Genomic DNA, 23,563 nt, shown 5'->3' with positions numbered 1-23,563 from the left:
ACTTTTAATACTCACCTCTGTCAAAACAAGATGGTTCTATTGCCACTTCAGATAAAGCTGACCTGATAGAATCCTATTTTTCTTCAAACTCATGTATTGATGATCTTGGTAAACTACCTCCCACCATTCCCAGAATACTCCATTCAGTGCCTGATGTGGCCTTCTGTCAAAAAGATGACAAAGAGTTTGATCAATCTTGATGCTAAGAAAGCTCCAGGTCCTGATGGTAAACTACAGGTCCTGATGGTATTTCTCCACTTGTTCTCAAAATCTGTGCTCCTGAACTTACTCCTGTTCTGTCACCTTTCTCACTTTCTCATTCCAGAGATGTTTTTCCTTCTGCTTGGAAATTTGCTCATATCCAGCCAGTTCCTAAAAAGGGTGACAAATCCCTCCTATCCAATTATTGTCCCATTGCTTATCCCACCTTCCCGTTTGAGAAACCTTGCCCTTCTCAACTTACTTCTACTCTTTCTAAAGTAACGGAGAAATCAATTAACTGCCGAGTCAAACTACCTAGGAACCATACATCTGATCTACGATCACCAGCATGGATTCCATCACTGTCAATTCACTTCTAACTTCTCCAGTAATGCTAGTGTTCCCACTCTTTTCCTGTTGTATATTAATGACCTTCTTCCACTGACCAGAAATCCTATCCATAGTTTTGCTAATTATAGCACATTACGAGAAACCTTGCCCTGCTCAAACAGAATCAACTTTTCCAATATCCAGTACCAATTCCTTAAATCTCCTAATCTCCTTGTAATTCTCTAGTGGGGCAATGATAACTTAGTTGATTTCAATCCTTCTAAAACTCAGTCCTGTTTTATATCTTGCAAAAAGGATTCTTCTGCTCCTAGGCTTTATCTTTGATGACACTCCAATTTCTAGGCAAGATCATATATCTCTATTGGGAATTACCCCAATTTCTAATTCTCTTGGCATAAGCACATTATAAATATTGCTTCCTCTGCATCTAAAAAACTGGGTTTTCTCTTTCACTCTCACCGTTACTTTTCTTCCAAACAGCTATTCACTCTGTAAAATCTCAAATCGGCCCTACCATGGAATATTGTTTCCGCATCTGGGGGTGGTGCCCCCAAAATCTCTCTCTCAGGATTCTAGATTCCATTAAAAAGAGGACACTTAGGTTAACTAATGACTCATCTCTAACAGAGTCTCTCCACCCTCTGTCTCATAGACATTGTTTCTGCTGCATGCCTTTTCTATAGATACTTCCATGTGCACTTTCTTCTGAATTGGCTTCTATAATTTCTGCTCTCTCTTCCAAAGCAGTCCAAACATGTGCCACAACCAGTCAACATAATTTTACTGGATAACTACAAACTCAAAGAACCAACTTTTATTCTTCCTTATTTATTCATTCAACTTCCATTTTCTGGAACAATCTTCATACTTCATGCTGACAGATTGTATTTCCTGAAAATTATAATCTGCAGAAGTTCAAATCTAATATCAACAAATATCTTCTTTCATCTTCTCAACCTTCAACCCATGCATAGTACTATAGGTTCTAATACCTCTCGTGTTTGGGGTTTACATAAAAAAAAAAAAAAAAAAACATTCTATGGTTGGGTTGCGGGAGAAGGTGGAGGCTCACTGATCTTAGATGCTTTCCAGGTTCAAATGAAACACACTGAAAATGTGATATCGCTTGAACTTTCCCTTATTAAGTAATGTCTAAACATGCGATAACATACTTCCATTGCAAATTAATGTATGCAGCGTGTTACATTTCAGGCGCATTTCATTTTTTTCTTAAAATTGGTTGAATTTTTTTTTTCTTTTCTTTTTCTGTGATTAACTGAAGTAAAATGTATATATAGTTATTTTCTTATTAATTAATTAGTACGGTCATGACTTTATAGAACACTTAATACAACTTATGGAAGTGAAACTTGGGCACTCACCAAAAGAATGGAAGAGAAGCTAAGAACTACACAGCGAAGAATGGAACGAATTATATTGGGAATCAGACTGTTAGATAAGAAGAGAAACACATGGATTAGGCAGCAAACTCAAGTAAAGGACATTCTTATCAAAACTAAAGAACTAAAATGGTCTTGGGCAGGACACATAGCTCGAAGACATGATGACAGATGGACTAAGAAAATAACAGAATGGTACCCAAGAGGAGCTAGAAGAAAACCTGGAAGACAAAGGCGGAGATGGATAGATGAAATTCATGAGTTTTTGAGTAGTAAATGGATGGCCAGTGCTCAAAACAGAAGGAACTGGAAAGTTGCTGGAGAGGCCTTCATCCTGCAGTGGATTGAAAATGGCTGATGATGATGATGATGATAATACAACTCCATAGTTTTATGTTCTCGAAACTTAACTGTTCAGTTTAATTACAAGTGCATAATATTTCAATCTCCTCCTAGTATACTCATTTTTTTTTTTTTTTTTAAGTCTGTTTCCTCTCTGTATTAATAAATTTCAGAGTTACCTCAATATCCAAATAGGAGATCTTCTTTTCCAACTTCTGGGATAAAATGAATTAGAATAAATCAAAATTTACATTTAATTTTAAATCTCTGAGTATAAGCAAATTATAAAAATACCTCAATGTGCTTATACTTCCCATATGTCAGGGGTGGCCAACGAGTCGATCACGGATCTAATTTTGGTCGATCAAGACGAATTTTAAATATACAGTCATCCCTTGATTTGTGCACCTCGTGCAATAAAATTTTTGAGATGGTAGATCGCAGCACATTTTGAAGGAAAAAAGTAGATTGCATCACAAATTAAGTTGGCCACTCCTGCCGTAGGTGAACCCACCAAGCACCAGAAAACAAGTCAACATCAACTAGCCCCAGATGCTAGATAACCCCGCACTCAAGAAGACTGAACACTTTTTTGCCAAAATTAAAATCAAAACTACGTATAAAATCGTGTAATATCTTCTAAATCTAACAGAGTTTCCTCTCTATGTACATTAATCTCTGCATAAGCAGCACCACATTCAAGAGCCTTATATAACAATACATGCAAAGCAAACACAAGACTGCCTAAAGCTAACAATACTGCATTAAAACTATATTCAATCTATGAATTTCTTTTTTTTTTTTTAAATAATTTCTGGATTTCTATTTATCCAATTTTTAATGACAAATATAGAAATTTGTCATTAAAATTTTCAAATGGCTCAACAAATATTTCCATAAGAACCAAATATAAAATTTCATGAAAATCTGACTGCTGGGTAGTAGCAATCATAATGTGCTGAGGTGGGATTTACTTCAAAATATAACTATGTCAAGGGCAAAGATAAGGGATTTTGCTTTTGTAAATGTGACTACAATGGTCTTATTTGTAGTCACGTTTACTAGTTCAGTAGCACTAACTGAAGACATTGCCAACTGCAAATTCTGAATAGGGAATATTCAAGGAAATAATAGCAGAGGCTACAAGGCTTTTTACAATAACTGGGAGTGATGCTGTTCAAGGTTTAATGGTTTAGACAAGGATGTCAGATGAACTGATGAGACTAATGGCTGAGAAGAAAAACACAGGATGATTATAAATTATTGAGGGGGGGGGGGTCACAGAAGCCTACAGTAAATGTAAACTGGAAATTAAGTCACTACGGGAGTTAGGACAGCTAAAGCAGATTAGTATTAGTAGTAGCAAATTATGCAAGAAAGTAAGCTGATATAGCATCAGCAAAAAAAAAAACAAAAAACCTTCCTATTTCACCTATTCATCCACACCAATAGTCTGTCCAGTTCTTCCTTGAATTTATTTAAGCTATCCACTTCCACAACAACAGATAGAAGTTTGTTCCGGCAATCAACTACCCACTGGCTAAAGGCAAACATCCACACATTTATTCTGCAACCATCCTTCCTCAATTTCAATTTATGCTCCTTCATGTGTATAGTTTGAGCAAGAGGAAGAATCCCATCAGCACTAAGCTTGCTCAATTAATTCAAAGCCTTAAACACCTCGATCAGATCACCTCACAGTTGCCTAGTCTCAGTCTCCAGATGCTGCAATTTGCAGAATTGCAGTGTTTCTTGGTAAGAGCAACCCTTTGTTCCCCTCACCAATCTCATTGCCCTTCTCTGTACTCATTCGAGCAGCTCTCTATCCTTCATAAAATGAGTCCTCCACACCTTCTACCTTATACAATGGAATAATCACCTCCTTAACCCTGCTAGCAAAATTCCTGTATATCATTGACAAAACCCCATGGGCAATACAAGAAGCCTTCTGTGCTGATCAAAGAACTTCATATCTCACTAATACCACACAGTTGGTACCTGCTGTGCATCAGGCAACACAGCGGCAATCTCAAAGGCAGAATGCACTGGTCCCACAGGAACTAGTTATTGTCACAGAGACGGGGAATATACTATGCAAAAAGGATAGGTGGAACAGGATCAGAGTATGTCTGCCAGGGGCAAAAGTTGATGACATTGTAGGGCAGATATCATCTTTTAAGGGCACAAAAGGTGATATTGTTGTGCACATTGGCACTAATGACCTTAAGCGCAAGAGATCTGCACATTTATTTAAAAAGTACAGGTCAATGCTGTAAAAAAGTCACGAGTTAGGGTTAAATTTGAAAGTGTCTGCAATTCTGCCCAGACACAATAGTAGGGAGTATATGATGAGAGCCTTGTCAATCAATTCAGCCCTGTAGCCATTGTGCAAGACTCACGGGGTATAATATTTTTCAGCGTGTTATGTGATTACTAACAGGAGAGACTGCTTCTACTGAGATGGGATACACTTAAATAGAAAGGGTGCAAGAATATTTGCTGATGCTATCAAGGCAGTGTTAGGTGGGTTGGAAAACTGCTAGACTGGGAGGATTCACAGACTAAAAGATCAATGGTAGCCACAGGCAATGGCAAAATTGATTCTTGCACTGCTTCTACTATAATGAGCAGTAGCCTAGAGAGCAATTTGCTGGGGATTTCAAGAGCTGATAGGAGTCATCATAGAACAAATAAATACATGGGCTGTGTTAGGGTAACTAAGAGTAAGAACGAGTACATGTACATTAATGCTAGAAGTATAGTAAATAAAATTGATGAATTTGAAGTGCTGATCAAGACATCAAAGGCAGATATTGTTGGGATATCAGAGACAGTGTCACACAGATATAAGCAGCACAAAATTGGAATTTGGGGAGTACAATGTGTATAGAAAGGACAGACAGGGTAGGAATGGAGGAGGGGTTATGCTGTTAGTTAAGAAACAAAATCTAAGGAAGTGCATACAGTTGACACGGGCAGACAGTGCAATGTTGAGTCTGTTTGGTGTGACATAAACACTGCAAAAGGGAAAAATGAGAGTAGAAATATGTTATAGGCCTAATGGCTATGATGAGTACAATGAACAGTCGTACAGAGAAATAGAATAGGCCAGTAAATCAGATTGTCTTATAATGGGGGAGTTTAACTTTCCACACATTGACTGGAACTTGTGAGTTGGTCACACCCACACTAGCAAGACTTTTGTGGATTTCTTGGAGGATTGTTTTCTGCAGCAACATGTTCGAGAGGCAACCAGAGGGAGTAATACCCTTGATCTGATTATCAAGCAGTGATTATTCATGCATTAAGAATTTGAAGACAAAGGAACCACTAGGTGACAGTGATCACAGTGTACTGATGTAGGATTCACTTAAAGATGTAACTACCATCAGGGTAAAGGGAAGGGTTTTTGTTTTCGTAAAGGTGACTACAGTAGTCACAGACAGTTTTTAAATTCTATACAGTGGGATCAACTGTTGATGTTACCAACGGTGAATTATAAATGGGAAGCCTTCAGGGACTTAATCTTGGAGGCTACTAGACTTTTCATACCAACTAAGAAATACTGTTCAAGGGTAAGACCTTGCATTGGATGCATATAAATTATCAGGCGACACAGAATCCTACGGCAGATATAAGCTAGTCTGTAATCAAGCCACAAAGGAAGTTAGGCAGGCGAAGGCAGATTATGTGAAATCTTTGGCAAAGGACGCAAAGAAAAACAGCAAAGAGTTCTTTACTTATATAAACTCCAGAAGGAAGAAAGGAAGGGAATCAGATTGGTCCACTTAACATATAAGGTTTGACTATTGATAATCCTACTCAAGTAGCTGATAAACTGAATGAGCATTTTGCATCTACATTCACACATGAGTTATTGAAGGAGGGGAATACCAGAAGTTTATCAAACTCTAACAGGGAGCTAAGTGATTTTGTAATAACTGAGAGCAAAGTGGAAGAGAAATTGTTCAAGTTAAACATAAAAAAATCACCCGGGGCAGATGGAATCTATCCAGTTATAATGAAGGAGGCAGCAAGGGAAGTAAGCAAACCCTTAGCCATAATTATACGAGCATCCTTAGAGTGTCAGGGGAGGTCTCCATGGACTGCAGTGTGCAAATGTATCCCCAATTCACAAAGGGGGTTCAAAGGGTGACAGAAATAATTATAGACTTGTTAGTTTAACTTCTGTTCTGGGGATAATAATAGAGTCACTGTTTAAAGAGGTAATACATGATCACCTAGACAAGACAGCGTAATAGTTCAGACACAGCAGGGGTTTGTTAAGGGGAAGTCTTGTCTGACCAATCTGATTGGATACTATGATGCAATCACAAAGGAACTGGATGCAAAAAATAATTTTCATATCATATACTTGGATTTCAGTAAAGTTTTTGATAATGTTGCACATGGATGACTGCTATACAAATTGGAGTATATTGGCATTAAGGGCAAGTTACTGCAATGGATAAAGTAATGGTTGAGTGGGAGACAGCAGAGAGTGGTAATAAATGGACACTGCTCTACGTGGAATAATGTTATTAGCAGAGTCCTCCAGGGTTCGGTGCTCGGCCCATTGTTGTTTTGTGTTTTTATCAATGATATCAATGAAGGTATATCTGGCTTAATGTCCAAGTTTGCAGATGATACAAAGATTGGCAGTAAAGACAACCTTTGTATCATCTGCAAATGACAGTAAAGATAGTATGCTACTGCAACAGTAGCATAGGAGCTATAAAATTTAGGCAGATGGGCTGAAAAGTGGCAACTGAAGTTTAACATTGACAAAGGCAAACTACTCCATATGGGTAGCAGTAACCCAAGCAAAACATACCAACAGTGTGGCACTACACTCAGGGAGGTGGAAAATGAAAAAGACCTGGTGGTAATTGTGCAGTCACATATGAAGTTCTCTGATCAGTGCAGATGGGCTGCCAGAGCAGGTCATGGAGTTTTGTCAACAATATATAGGAATTTTGCTAGGAAAGACAAGGAGGTGATTATCCCTTTGTATAAGCCAATGGTCAGGCCACAACTTGTGTACTGTATACAGGTCTGGAGGCCTCATATTATAAAGGATGTAGAGTTGCTAGAACAAGTACAGAGAAGGGCAACAAGATTGGTGAGAGGAACAAAGGATTAAGTTCCGCAAGTTGCAGCATCTGGAGACTAGACACCTGCCAAGTGACCTGATCAGACAGTTGTAGTGGTGTATAAGGCCTTGAATAGTTTGAGCAGGCTCAATGCTGATGGGATACTTCCACTTACTCAGATTAAGAACCTGAGGGGACATAGATTCAAACTGAGGAAAGACGGTTGTAGAATAGATGTGTGGAAGTTCGGCTTTAGCCAGCTGGAACAGCCTTCCATCTGTTGTTTTGGAAGTTCATAGCTTAAATAAATTTAAGGCTGAACTAGACAAACATCTAGAGTGACCAGATTGGTCAAATGCGAATGGTGTTTTTTTTTTTTTTTTGGCTGATGCTGTACAAGCTTGCTTTCTTGCATCATATGCCTCAACTAATGCTAATCACTCTGGGATTACTGCTACCAATATGTAGAAGTCTTATGGGAAGAAGATTACGAGAAGTCTTTGGCTAAGGATGAAAAGAAAAGTAGCAAAGAATTCTTTTCTTATAATTTTTTGATTCTTTGATTACTCTAGGAGGGGTGAGCCACACTAGTTCACTAGATATTAGAATTAGCATTAGTAGAAGCACATGATACAAAAAAGCAAACTTATAGATCAACAGTCAAAAAAAAAAAAAAAAAAACTTCCCATTTCACTGATCCATTCATTCCAAATGTTTCTCTAGTTATGCTTTGAATTTATTTAATCTATCAACTTCCACAACAACAGATGGAAGTTTGTTACATGAATCAACTACCAGCTGGCTAAAGGCGAAATTCCACAAATCTATTCTACAATTGTCTTTCCTCAGTTTGAATCTATACCCCCTGCGGTTTGTAATCTGAGCAAGAGGAAGAATACCATCAGCATTTACGCTGCTCAATCAATTCAATGCCTTATATACCTCAATCAGATCGCCTCGCAGGTGCCTAGTCTCCAGAAAATGAAATTTGCAGAATTTAAGTCTTTCTTTATAAGAGCACCCCTTTGTTCCCTTCACCAATCTTGATGCCCTTCTCTGTACTCATTCTAGTATCCTTCCAGACCTGTATGCAGTACTCAAGATGTGGCCTGACCATTGTCTTATACAGGGGGATAATCACCTCCTTATCCCTGCTCCAAAATTCCTATATATCATTGACAAAACTCCATAACCTGCTCTGGCAGCCTGTCTACACTGCTCAGAGAACTTCATATCTGACTACACAATTACCCCAGGTCATTTTCATTCTACACCTCCTGAGTGTAGTACCATACAGTTGGTATGTTTCTCTTGGGTTACTTCTACCATATGCAGTACTTTGCATTTGTCAAGGTTAAACTTCAGTTGCCACTTCTTAGCCCATCTGCCCAAATTATCTAGATCCTGTTGCAGTAGCACACTGCCATTAACAACCCTGCCAACCTTTGTATCATCTGCAAACTTTGACATTAAGCCTGATATACCTTCAATATCATTGATAAATATACAAAACAACAATGGGCCCAACGTCGAACTGTAAAGGACACCACTAATAACATTAGTCCATGTAGAGCAGCCCATTGATTACCACTCTCTGTCTTTAGCATTAGCACATGATGCAAGAAACCAAGCTTATATAGCATCAGCCAAAAAAAAAAAAAAAAAAGTCTTCTCCCTCTCAACCATTCTTTTATCCATTGTAGCAACTCACCCTTAATGCCATACTGCTCCAATTTGTATAGTGTCTTCCATGTGCAACAATATCAAAAGCTTTCCTGAAATTCAAGTATATGATATTTAACCCCCGGGGCTCACATCTGGTGAGTATGGGCTTGGCACACCCAGGGTCCTGAGCTGGATATCATCATTCTTCTACTTTTGACACACACACACACACACACACACACACACACACACACACACACACACTCTCTCTCTCTCTCTCAGGGTAACCAGGAACTTTTTTTTTCCTGGTGCAGCATAAGCCTCACGCTTCCTTGCATCATATGGATATTAATAATAATAATAATAATAATAATATCAAGCAGCTATCTGAGAATGATCATCTACAGTCAAACCACTAATATCAACTGGACCAATCTGATTCATTCCCTTCCTTTTAGAGTTTATATAAGTAAAGAAGTCTTTGCTGTGTTTCTTTGCATCCTTTGCCAAGGATTTTTCATATCTGTCTTCATTTGCCTAATCTCCTTTGTGACTTGATTACAGACTAGCTTGTATCTACCATAGCTTCTGTGTCACTTGACAATTTATGTGCATCCCATGCATTTTTCTTCTCTGCCACAAGCCTCATTAATTCATCTGACATTCATCTGGCCTAAACCTAGAGCAGTATTCCTTAGTTGGAACAAAAAGCCTAGTAGCTTTCACAATTAATTCCTTGAATGCTTCCCATTTAGAATTTGCTGTTGGTCCCATCAGTTGGTCCCACTGTATAGAACCTAAAAAATCTCTGAGACCACTGTAGTCGCCTTTATGAAAGAAAAAAACCCTTCCCTACTGGCCCACTCTATTTCTCTGTATAATTGTCATTGTACTCATCAGAGTCATTAGGCCTATAACAAACTCCCCCTCGTTTTTGTTTTCCCAGTGCTTATGTCACACCAAACTGACTCAACATTTCACTGTCCATCTGTCAACTGGATGCACTTCCTTAGATTTTTGTGTTTCTTAACTAACAGCGTAACCCCTCCTCCCTTCCTATCCTCTCTGTCCACATTGTACTCCTCAAATTCCAATTTTGCATCCCTTATATCTGAGTGGCACCACATCTCTGATATCCCAACAATATCTGCCTTGAATGTCTTAACCAGCACTTCAAATTCATCAAACCTATTTACTATACTCCTAACACTGACGCACATGCAAGTATACATGTGCCTGTTCATACTCTTAGTAACTCTATTACAGCCCATGTATTTACTTGTTTCATGACCCCCCAGCAATTCCTGAAATCCCCAGCAACTTGCTTACCGAGCTGCTGCTCATTTATCAGGCTACTGTTAATCTATTAGTCTGCAAAACCCTCCAAGTAGTTATGCCATATGAATGGCATAACTACTTGGAGGATCATCAGTAGTTATGCCATATGAATGGCATAACTACTGATGATCCTATCCATATTGATAACAAACTGAATAAATATTTTGCATCTATATTCATTCATGAAAATGTATTTTAGAGGTGGAGATACCAGAAATATAACAAGTTATAACTGGGAACTAAATGATTTTGTGATAAATCTGTCTAAGAAAAACTGTTAAAGCTAAAAATTAATAAGACACCTGAAGCTAACAGAATCTACCCAATTATAAGCAATAATTGTAAGAGTAAGCAAATTAAACCTTGATTTGATTTGCTTACTCCTGTGATTACTCACTTTGTCCTTTGATTCCCCTATTCACAAAGAGGGATCAAAAGGTGAAGTGGGTAATTACAGAACTGTAAGCTTGCCTTCTGTTTCAGGGAAACTAATGAAGTCAGCATTTCTGAAGGAATGCAGTATTACTGTGATAGGAATGTAGTTATACAGCAATCATTGCATGGATTTGATAAGAGATCTGGTTGGACCAATATGATTAGCTTCAATAGCACAATAAAAATGGAACAAATATAAATGGTTTAAAAAAATAATTTTGGCATTTTATACTTAGATTACAGTCACCTTTTGACACTGTTCCACATGAAAGAACTGTTGTACAAATTGAAGCAGTGTGGTATTAGGGGCACGATAATGCTATGGAAAATGAAATGGTTAAGTATAGATAGGGGTGATTATTAATAGGCACTGCTCTAACTGGACTAGCTTTATTGGTGGGGTCTTTGGGTTCAATTCTGGGCTCCTTCCTCATTACACTATTCATTAATGATACTGATGATGGCATATCAAGCTTAATATCTAAGTTTGCAGATAACACAAATGTTGGCAGGATGATTAATGACAAGAATCAAGGCATATGTCTGCAATGACAACAGCAAAATTAGGCAGATGACCTGAGAAGTAGCAATTGAGGTTTAACAGTGATAAATGAACAATATTGCATATGAGTAGCAGTAAGCCCAAACTAACATACCAATTGGTTCATACTAGGGCTTGCATAAAACCGAGAAATTTCAAAACCGAGTTTAACCGAAGTTTACTCTTAAAACCGGTTTTAAAACCGATTTTCTCAGACTTAGGGAAAATAATTAAAAGCTTATAACACAGGTATTTATTTTATCTTGGGTAGATTGTACAAATCGTAATCAAATCTTTTAAACAAAATCTATCACCTCTTATAGTAAAAAAAATAAAAAAATTAAAATGCTCCAAAAAAGTAACCAGCTTGAGATTATACAACATTACAAATTGTATTCAAATCCTTTGAATAAAAACTATCTTCTCGTATAGTAAACAAAAAAATAATAAGCTGTATAATGAAAATAATAAATAAATAAAAATAATGTGAAAAAAAAAAACTTGGGGAAAGTATTTTACTATTTATTGCTCAGCTTTTTTCTGAAAATGACCCTTTAAAAAACACAGTATATTAAGCATTTTTCCTGATAGAATTAACCTTATTTTTGTGTTAAAGAGACTAGTAATCGAAAACACTGTCTCAGAAACACTGTCACTTGTTGGTTTAATGGTCAGCAATGCTCTATAAACTTTCTCCAGCTTTTCACTTCTACTGCTAGTTGCCTCCAAAATTTTAAATTCTTTGCTGATTTCCAATTCACTGGGATATTTTGAAGTCTCTTCAGTTAATCTCTTTATTACACTATCATACTCTCGCATGAGTGTATCCCCAACATAGGAACTAGACGAGTCTTTGTTTTCTTCTAAAAGAACAGTTCGTTTATTTTCAGTTTCTTCATTCAACGCTAAGTCTCCTTCGGAATATTTTGCAAATAATCTCTGATAAATCTCTTCAGCACACCTTTTAAAAACTTGCTTACTTGGAAAATCAAAAGTTCTTGAACCTGAATCTTCTTTCCTAAACTATTTGTGGTTGTGTAGATAGCTCAGCAAAGCCACAGTTTGGCAATTTCATCTTGCATTGTAACGCTGCAAAAGGCTTTGGTGAAACTTTAAAGCAAATGGGGTTTCTGCTGTATCAAGCTTAGCAAGCAGAAATTCTATTGAAGACTCTGCTATAAGTAAGTCTGTATCTTCTGAGGTTATAGCCTTCAGAATCATTCAACTGTTCGCAAAGTTTCACATAGCAATTCAAGTGTTTTCCAGTCATCATCAGACACAGCTTCAGTTGACAGTACTGCACAGAGCATTTGGAATGCAATTTTTCAATTTCAAAAATCTCTCAATCATATAGAATGTGCTATCCCATCTAGTCTTGCAATCTAATGTAAGTTTATATTCTTTCCCATTAAATTTTGCTTTAACAAAATTTTGTAATATGTCATTTTTGGTAGGCGATTTTCGAAAAGGCTTGCAAATTTTTCTGACTTTGTTAATAGTTTGTGCAATATTGGCCATTGGATTGAAGAAATAAATGAGCTCATTGGTAAAGTCAGTTTGATAAAGCATGCCTTGCTGTCTTCCTTCAACTTCTTCATCATCACTACTTTCTTCATTATTTTCATTTTCTTCATTGTCTTTGGGAGACTCAGAGACTGTGGCACCATAATTGATTACTTTTTCATAAAGTACATCTATAACTGACAGATATATACAATGGACTATACATTGTTGATGATCAGGCGTAATTTGCTTGCCAAACTTAATCATCATTGCTGCTCCATCGGTGGTGCAGGCAACAATATCCTCATCCAAGTTCAAACCAAATTCCTTCAAGTGTCCATTCACAATTTGCTCAGTTCTTCTGCTATCAAGTGAACCATTAATCTCAATAAGACCTAACGACCAATGATTGTCTTTTGAATGCACATTTATATTCATATGCCTTTTATTTTGTGTAGACGTATATTCGTATAGAGTCAATGAATACCGTGCACCCAAAACCAATGAATTTTTGAAATGCTGAATGAGTTCTTCTTTCTTAGTTTTATAATAATTCAGAACCATATTTTTAATTCCACTAACTGAGGCTGATGGTAATTTATCGTATTTATTTCTCTGAAGGTGAAGGCTTGATTGTATAAACTCACCCTTGGCAATTGAATTAAAAGAAAATCCATCTAAAGCAGCTAATTTTGAAATCTCTTCTTCCATAGATTTTTTAACGATAAAGTTTTCTAATGTTCTTACCATTTTTACGGGAGGTTCACTGTTATCTTGTTTAATGTCAATCTAATGCATTTTCTTTAAATGCAACATCAAAGATGATGTAGATCCTCCAGACGACTTCATTATCTTCTGACATTTCGAACATTGTGCTTCATCTTTGCTTTTTCGAGCAAAATAATTCCATACATTTGATTTCATCTTAGACATATTAAGAGTAATAAATATTAATTAGTAGGAATTAATATCACCGACAATTTTAAATAAAAATATTGAAGGTAACAAAGGCACAATACTATGCGTCACTCCCGCAAGCACTGAATGAAGAGTCTAAACGAGGCAAGTTTCAAAATTTTCACCAAAGAAATTTTTTATTTATTTACTCGCAATTTTTTTTCCCCCAATTAAATCTATCGTATTTTCAAAATTACATAAAAGCTAAATTTGGTGAAGCTGCTTTTTGGAGAACATTTGATTGCAAATTTAATATGAATAAAGAAGTAAAAAACTTTCTACGATTGAAATTTGATGCAGTATTCAGCGAATCTGTTTCTAGTGGGTAACCATCAATAAGGCGCGTTCCATAACTTGCCTGGCGAACAAGATAGATGGAATGGAGAAATGTTGAGCATTTTCTTTTACGCTATCGCTCCGACTCGCTCAGTCGTAAATGTACACCTGCATCGTGCCATGATACAGGTAGGAAGATAAAAGGTACCCCTCCTAGATTTGGGCCACTTGCCCATGAGATTCGTACCTACCTAAACATAAAATAAAATAACATAAAAAACATGTTTAAAACATAAAGCAGTTGAACGATCCAGACAAACGAACAAACAAAAGAAAATGTTCGTAACAAAAAACTATATTGGAGGGCTAACTAAAAAAATATTCGAATCCGGTTTTAGAAGCTCGGTTTCGGTTTTAACAACTCAATATGAAAACCGGATTTAACCGGTTTATAAAACCGGTTTGCAAGCCCTAGTTCATACCATACTCAAGGCAGTGTTGAATGAAAAAAAGAGTTGGGGTAACAGCACAGTCCAACATGAAGTTTTCTGAGCAGTGCAGACAGTCTGAAAGGACAGCTTATGAAGTTCTGTCAATGATATACAGAAATTTTACCAGCAGAAACAAGGTCATTAGCTCAATTAATCAATGGGATAATTACATCATTGCGACAAATCTTGATTACTGTATATAGGTTTGTAAGTTTCATGTTTCTACAGATGTAAGAACTGTTGGAATGGGTGTAGGGAAGACCAACAAGATCAATCAGGCACCAAAAATGTGAAATCCCTGGAAGCTAGGGCACCACTCATCTGATAGCCACAATGGTTGTAGCATCACGACATTTTGTATGTTAAACAAATCAATGTGTCAACAAACTAACCAATTCACTAATCTGCACACAAATGCAACAGACTTGAGTAAGGGTGCCCTTATGCAGTGAAAACCTAACAGATAGCAACTGAAATAGCACTTTCAAAAACAAAGTAGACGACTAACAGAGCAAAATTAAATAGAAACATCAAAGCAAGAAAAAAAGAACCAGGAGGCTGAGATGCAAATGCACCACTCATAACTGCCATCTACATTCTGGTTTCTTTATTACTGTCATTTTCTTATATAAGTTTGCTCCAGAGAATCAGACAAAATTCAGAAAGATAAATCTCTGACAATTCTGTTTATTTATGAAAATGCCTGGTGACCACTAAGAACTGCTGCTTAAGACATTTCAAAGGCTTTTCTAATAGTAATAGAGGCATGTGATGCAAGAAAGCAAGCGTATGAGCTTATGTAGCATCAGCCAAAAAAAAAAAAAAATCACACAACCATTCCCTCTAAACGTTTGCCCAGTTCCTCCTCGAATTTATTTAAGCTATCAACTTCCACAACGACAGATAGAAGTTTGTCCCCCACAATTAACCACCAGCTGGCTAAAGGCAAATTTCCATACATCTATTCTACAACTGTCTTTCCTCAATTTCAATTTATGCCCCCTTAGGTTCATAATCTGAACAAGCAGAAGAATCCCATTAGAATTCAGCGTGCTCAACCCATTCAAGGCCTTATACACCTCAATCAGATCACCTCGCAGGTGCCTAGTCTCCAGCCGCTGCAATTTGCAGAACTTAAGCCTCTCTTGGTAAGAGGACCCCCTTCATTCTGCTCAATAATCTTGTTGCCCTTCTCTGTACACACTCAAGCAAATCTACATCCTTCCTAAAATGAGGCCTCCAGACCTGTATACAGTACTCAAGGCATGGTCTGGCCTTATACAAAGGGATAATCACCTCCTTTTCCCTACTAGCAAAATTCCTGTATATCATTGACCTGCTCTTGCAGCCTGTCTACATTGCTCAGAAAACTTCATATCTGATTGCACAATTACTCTCAGCTCTTTTTCATTTTCTACCACCCTAAGCATAGTACCACACAGCACAGTTGGTAAATCCCTCTGGGGTTACTTCTACACATATGTAGTACTTCAGTTGCCACTTCTCAGCCCATCTGCCCAAATTTTCTAGATCCTGTTGCAGTAGCACTGCCATTACTGTCATTAGCAACCCTGCCAACCTTTGTATCATCTGTAAACTTCAACAGTAAGCCTGATATACTTTCATCAATATTATTGATAAATATACAAAACAACAGTGGGCCCAACACCGAACCCTGCACTGCACTAAAAAAATTAGTCCACAAAGAGTAGCATCCACTGATTACCACCCTCTGTCTTCCCCCACTCAACCACCTTTTTATCTATTGTAGCAACTTATCCTTAACCATTCTGCTCCAATTTGTACAGTAGTCTTCCAAGCATAACAGTGTCAAAAGCTTTCCTGAAATCCAAGTATATGATATCAAAATTATTTTTTGCATCCAGTTCCTTTGTAACCACATCATAATATCCAATCAAATTTGTCAGACAAGACTTTCCCCTTAACAAACCCATGCTGTGTCTGAATTATTGCTGCAGTCTTGTCTAGATGATCTTGCAATGCATCTTTAACCAATGACTCCATTATTTTACCCGGAACAGAAGTTAAACTAACTGGTCTGTAATTACTCGTGTCACCCTTCGATCACCCTCTTTGTGAACTGGGGATATATTTGCACATCTCCAGTCCGTGGGGACTTCCCGAGTCCAAGGATACTCTCATAATTATGGATAAAGGCCACCTCCTTTAATGTAACCCCAAGGACTCACATCTGTTGAGTATGGGCTTGGCACATGCATGGTCCTGAGCTGGATATCATCATTCTTCTCTTTCTTGGCGATTTCTTCTACTTCTGACTGACTCTCACTCACTCTCTCTCTCTCTCTCTCTCTCTCTCTCTCTCTCTCTCTCTCTCTCTCTCTCTCTCTCTCTCACTCACACAGTAACTCAGAAATATTTTTTGGCTGGTACAGCATAAGCCTCAGGCTTCCTTGCACCATATGGCTAATAATGATAATAACTGAATTCAGTTATATTTAATATAACTTTTGATTGGATTCAGCACAAAGGCAATCCTAAACAGTTTCATCTTGTGCCAACTTCTGAAATTTGCTAACCAATTTCCTTTTTTGATTGCTCAGTGTGCATTTTTGCATAATTAAATTACTGATTTGAGTAATTTCAGTCCCTCCCCACACCATTCCAGAAAGAGTTTGATTACATGGGCAAGTTTTCTACCTTTAGGATAACATGCAGTTTCACAGCTGACAACTAGAAATTTTTATATGTGGTCAGTGTACACAGGAACATTGGGTGCTTATGATATGGCATAACATACATCTTTTTTTCTTCCTCCCTCCCTCTCACTATACCAACTCAACTTTGTTTTTAAAATAATGTGCAGAACTGCTATGGTCGCCAAAGTGTTTATCTTTTTCACTCGATTTGTCCCCATGTTTGTCAGACCCAGTACAACCATTTGTCTTATTTTTGGGGAAGTATATTTTCAGTGTTATTCACATTTTATTGCTTTTGTATATTGCATAATAATGAGTTTATATCTGTATTGGAGAGTTACCTATTTAGAAACCTGGTCAAAATTCACTGTTCCTCTACAGGTTGAAGACTTAATTTTTCAATTATTGGCTTAAATAACTGCATTCATTTTAAATGTGTACTGGTTGCTATATTTCATACTAAAAAATTTCATTTTTTTTTTTTTTTTTTTTTTTTAATCAATACTTGTGACAAGAATCAAGGCATATGTCTGCAATCACTAAAAAGGCCTCTGTGGTCAGGAAATCTATCCATAATTGATGCCACCAACTCTGATCAATTATAACTTTATAAACATAAATAAAATAAATAAGTAAAATCGACTGTAAACTGTAGTATAATTTAAAATACCATAAATCATAGGAATTCATTTCAAATCATATAAACACTTTTAAAATACTATGCATTAAAAGCGTTAAACCCGTACTACTGTAAAACTGAAGCTTTTGGCAGCATCTTCTGCCTTCCTTAACATAAGTAGTGCTGCATGAACAATTCATTATAAAGCACTAAGCCTTCCCAACAGACCCAGGATATACTATGGTACCTGCGCATACTCCGTTTCCCATATATCAGCACCGGAAGTGGCACAGGGCTGTATGACCTTAAAACGCTCATCCCTATCCAGGATAATGGTCTCAAACATTACATTAATCCTACAACCCTTATCCCTATTCAAGCTATGATCACCCAAGGAACAAATCTTTAAGCTCTCCAGCCACTTCCAGTTCCAGAAACCCTCTACCTTATCTGTGATTACAGCTCCTTCGGCTGTTATACCATGCCCAGTTTCCCAGGCATGTTCTGCCACGGCCGACCCAGAGACATTAGCCAACCTAAGCACCCTACTATGCTCCCCCAGTCTATCGCGTAATCTGCGTTTAGACTCACCTACGTAACATCCCCCACAATCCGGACACTGAATTTTGTAGGCAACCCCCACTGTTGTTAACTCCCACAACAGGGTCTTTAACTGCCGCCATCACCGTGCACAGCTTCCAACCCAGAAGCTGCACGCAACGTAATTGGTATGACCGTAAGATGCAGGCTATTGGTTGCGAAATGCCCGGATAGTAGAGAATGTATGAGGTGGAGTCAGGTACCCCCTCCTCCCTCCGAGTACCATGTCCACAACAACCTTCAATCACATTCTGGGGGTATCCACATCTCATAAGGTCGGCCGTGACCTGTTTGATTTCTTCCTCCCTATCCTCCAAGGTAGAACAGTGCAACCAAGCCCTGCTCATTAAAGCCCTAGCCACACTCTTATGTCCTCCAGTCTGGGCAGAACCAAAATGAGTATACTGGGCCTGGCACATCTCCTTCCTAAACACTCTTGTTTTTAATTGTCAGCCCACCCTGTAAATCCAGACATCCAAAAATGGCAGAGTGCCCTCGGAGGTAAACTTTATAAAGGGGGAGCCACTATTAAGCCAATTGAGAACCTCTGCCCCATGTTCCCTATAGGGAGCATAGTAGGTGCTTAGGTTGGCTAATGTCTCAGGGGTCGGCCGTGGCAGAACATGCCTGGGAAACCGGGCATGGTATAACAGTCGAAGGAGCTATAATTACCGATAAGGTAGAGGGTTTCTGGAACCGGAAGTGGCTGGAGAGCTTAAGGATTTGTTCCTTGGGTGATCATAGCTTGAATAGGGATAAGGGTTGTAGGATTAATGTAATGTTTGAGACCGTTATCCTGGATAGGGATGAGCATTTTAAGGTCGTACAGCCCTGTGCCACTTCCAATGCTGATATATGGGAAACGGAGTATGCACAGGTACCATAGTACATCCTGGGTCTGCTGGGAAGGCTTAGTGCTTTATAATGAATTCTTAATGCAGCACTACTTACGTTGAGGAAAGCAGCAGATGCTGCCGAAAGCTTCAGTTTTACGGGTTTAACACTTTTAATGCATAGTATTTTAAAGTTTCATAGTAGTACCGGTTTAACGCTTTTAACCAAAGTATTTTAAAGTTTTATAGCAGTACGGGTTTAACGCTTTTAATGTACAGTATTTTAAAAGTTTTTATATGATTTGATATGAATTCATATGATTTATGGTTTTTTAAATTATACTACAGTTTACAGTCGATTTTGCTTATTTATTTTATTTTATTTATGTTTATAAAGTTATAATTGGTCAGAGTTGGCGGCATCAATTATGGATATGTCTGCCTTGATCCTAGTATGTTTCTACTAGTTAACTAGTACAAATTATATCTTATAGCATTTTTGCTTTGTTATTATTATAAATGAATGCATTTTTATTTCTTGTTTACTGCTTAAATTTTTATGACCTCTGTCTGTTAACCTCTGTTAGTGTGTTTATAGCTATATCAGAGCTTGCTTAATTCAACTAAATAAATAGATATTGATTACTTTTAAAAACCTCAGCATATTTGCAGAAAATGCTTTCATTTTCAAGTCCACAGTAATTTATGTATGTATGTATGTATGTATGTATCTATTGATATGCTTCTGAAAATTACTTTTGATATTGTGTTTATTTTCTGATCAAAAATATTAAATCTGAAAAATATTGGCATTTTTAAATTTTTTTGGAGCATGGTTATTATTGCTGGTTCTGTCGTTTAAAATTAATCAAGGAATCTGTCTGTTTAACTCCACTTTCTGAAAACTATTATTTTTTCTCTGCTATTTCTAGATTTATTCAGGAGCATTCATATTTTATGAATAAAGGAATAATTTTTTCCCCATTTTTTACTACTAAACCTACATTACCATATGTGTGCAACAGATTTTTCAGTTTCTTATTTTCTTTCATTCCTTATTTTCTTTGCTTCTATCACTTTCATATTTGGATATGTCAGTTCCAGTTGTGTTTGATAGGTGCATCTACTCAGTTATAACAGATTGATACTAAATTGTTATTTTTTGGCTTCCAGTGGCAGAAAGATTGCCACCTGTTTCTTTTGCAGTAATTAATTTACAATATATATATAAAAGGTACTACAGTACTCTGAAAGGGGGGCGGTACTTTATTTTGATCTGCCATCCTGAAACAAGTTGCCACTATGTAAATTACAAACACCACCCACTTAAAATTTTTCAGTGTTTACAAACCAACATAAACCAAATTTACAATATTTTTGCAGGGATCCTAGCGTACAGTGTTGAATCTAGGGGGATGACCGAGTCATCCCATGGAATAAAATTCACCCACCTGGCAAAAAATAGTAATTTTTATTTAATATTTTAAATAAAAATTGAAATTTTCACCACATTTTTTATTTAATTGTAATTGAAATTTTCTTCTTACTGCACTCTTTAGGGGCCATATTATCAGTTTACACGATGTTGTAATTATAAAACACAAATATGTCAAATAAACAAAACACAAAAATTCACATCAACTAAGTGTGGTACTTGTCAGCAAAAATAAATCACTAAAATTCAAAAGACTTGAAATTTTCAAAATAATTAAATGGGCAATATTTCTGTCTGCACAAATTGTAACTAAATGCCACTATTTCAAGTGTGCCATCATTTTCATTTTATGGTTTTCAGGTTCTCTTTATTTTCACACGAACCATCTCTTGAAAGTGTTTCACACAAACAATCTACTTGTGCCTAATTCTTTGTTTGTATATCGCAAATGATTGGATCACAGGCTGTGAATAGATTCACCTGAATTGGTTCCTCAGTATTTTAATTAGAGTGTCCCATGGCTTTCAGGGGAGAAAGACTAAACGATGTCTAGGCAGATAGAGGAGTCTACTATGGCCACTATTTCAATCATCGGCAGTTTCGCTTTATAGTTTTCAGATTCCCTTTATTTGTTTTTGTTTTTTCGTATCGAGAGTCTGTTTGTGGCTAATTCTTCCGTTGTATACCGCAAATAAGACTGTTTGGTTGCAGCCTCTAAACAGTACATTTTTAATCTTTTTACTATACAGTAAATGTATCTGTACTATAATTATTACAAGATTGCATGAAGATAAGCTTAGATGACCCGAATGAGTTATTGAAAAAATTAATAAATGAACTGATTGATACATATGCAAAGAAGAATAAGATTATTATAACACTTGCATGTTTGATTATAATTTGTATGATTTTTTGCAAATTTTAATCGGTGATTTTCATATTATTAATCTGTGATTGTCAGTAACAGTGGTTTTTTTGAACTGACTATTAATATTGGAGTATTTAGATATTAAATAATAAATATTTCCTTTTGTTTCCTATTTTGTTTTCTCATATTTTCTAATTATAACATTCATAAATATACAGATTTGTTTGTAACATATACATATGTTGTAAATATTAAATAATAATAAAAAATATATACCGATATACTAATGTATCCCCCCAAGTTTATATTCTTTCCCCCCGATACAAATACTGTAGATTGGACACTCCTGGGGTATCCATGACAATATATATACAACACTAGGTGAAACTTTTTCCAACCGAGGACCATACACGAACGGTTTTGTTCTACAATTTGGTTATTCATATGCCACCAACCTACATGTTATCAAATATTTTGGCAGAAAATGTCCTATTCAGCCATTAACGAGTGGTACACTTATGCTAGTAGTTTTTCCCCTACTGTTTTCTTTCTTTTTCTTTTTTTTTAATAATTAACTGTTCATGAATAATTATTAAACAGAGTATCACTGATCAGAATAAAACTTTCTATCATTTATACATGAATTTTAAAAGAACAAACACTCAGAAATACCGTAAAAAGTTAACACAAAAGTTAAAAGAAACTAATCGAATACATTTTTTTAATTAAATAATGTAGCGAGGTGGGAACAAAAACTTACCATTATTTCTTTTTCCCATTGATCACTAGACTTATCCACTTATTAATATCCCAGGATGGATTACCGAACTTTCAAACGTTGGAACACTGAAGAATATTTCCCCAGGCAAAACAGAGAAAAATGCACAGGAATAAATTCCTGTTACATGCATCCTTAATTAAATCATTCAAAATTTCATATTGATAACAGAACCGGCTCTAAACACGAATCATTCCACACAACACCAACAAGTAACACATCCAACACTGTGTTGTTGTCGATTACCATACCGTATGTGTGGTGAGCTGCTATAGCTTTAGTATGACATTGCCCTTTATTCTTTAATCAAAATCCCTAACATTTATTTCGTGGGGATGGAAAGGGAAGGAATTGAATTAAATAAACGATATTCCCCAACCCTATTTTTGATTCAACTGTCAGGATCCAGATGATTTTGATCAAAAAGTTCAACTTTTCTTCGATTTCTGTGACATGATCACTCTCTTTCTGACTTCAGATAACTGATATTTCCAAGAGACTTGCGTATTTTACAACAAGAAAAAAATTTATATTCGCGTTTTGAAATTAGTATGGTCATACACAAAATGATGCAAGAAAGTAAGGTCATATACTGTACAATACAAAGTGGAAATTTTTCCAACGTTGAGAACCATACACGAATGGTTTTGTTCTTTGATTTGGATTTTGAGGACTTTTAGGTTTGCTGACTGATCAGTTATTGAGAGACGGATCATGGAGCCTGTAGTGCTCGCGTGAGAAGTATAGAAAATAAAATCTGTGAGAAGTATGGAAAATAAAAATATATAAGAAAGAGGAAGAGATTACAGAAATAAAGGGTACGAAAGAGAGAAAGTAAAAGAGGAAAGGATAAAAAAAAAATTGGGGAACAGAAAAAAAAGGAACAAATGCTGCTGTACAACTCACAGCTATGGCCTCCTCATCAGGTTTTGACCGCCGGAATTGCAAGGAATAATAGCAACGTAGTGTCTCTATTTCTGATCAAAATTCATTCTAATAACCTTACTGATATGAATTTTCAGAACATCCGGAATATCAATTCTAAGCTAAGTTCTGTTTTAATCTGTAAATGAAAACTAAACGCCGCAGCGAAAACGAGTTCCCCAATTAGGCAAATTTTTTTACCTCTCTCTAGAACAAATAGCCATGACTGTAAAAA

General features: G+C 36.6%; 1 protein-coding gene across 3 annotated transcripts in view; it reads right to left on the bottom strand.

The window, feature by feature from the left end:
* The window catches only part of LOC150077228 (uncharacterized), a 221,082-nt gene extending 198,485 nt beyond the window's left edge, over positions 1-22,597 (bottom strand). For all 3 annotated transcript variants that reach the window (XM_090386898.1, XM_090386899.1, XM_090386900.1), the window contains exon 1: positions 22,387-22,597. The gene's annotated coding sequence lies outside the window, so the exon portion shown is untranslated. The remainder of the gene's footprint in view (positions 1-22,386) is intronic.
* Positions 22,598-23,563: the final 966 nt, after the last annotated feature.

Source organism: Mastigoproctus giganteus, chromosome 12, assembly GCF_048544385.1.
Source record: "Mastigoproctus giganteus isolate SK-2022 chromosome 12, ASM4854438v1, whole genome shotgun sequence".
NCBI classification, from domain to species: Eukaryota; Metazoa; Arthropoda; class Arachnida; order Uropygi; family Thelyphonidae; genus Mastigoproctus; species Mastigoproctus giganteus.
The sequence above is the reverse complement of the archived record's forward strand: the minus strand, read 5'-3'. Positions and strand labels throughout refer to the sequence as shown.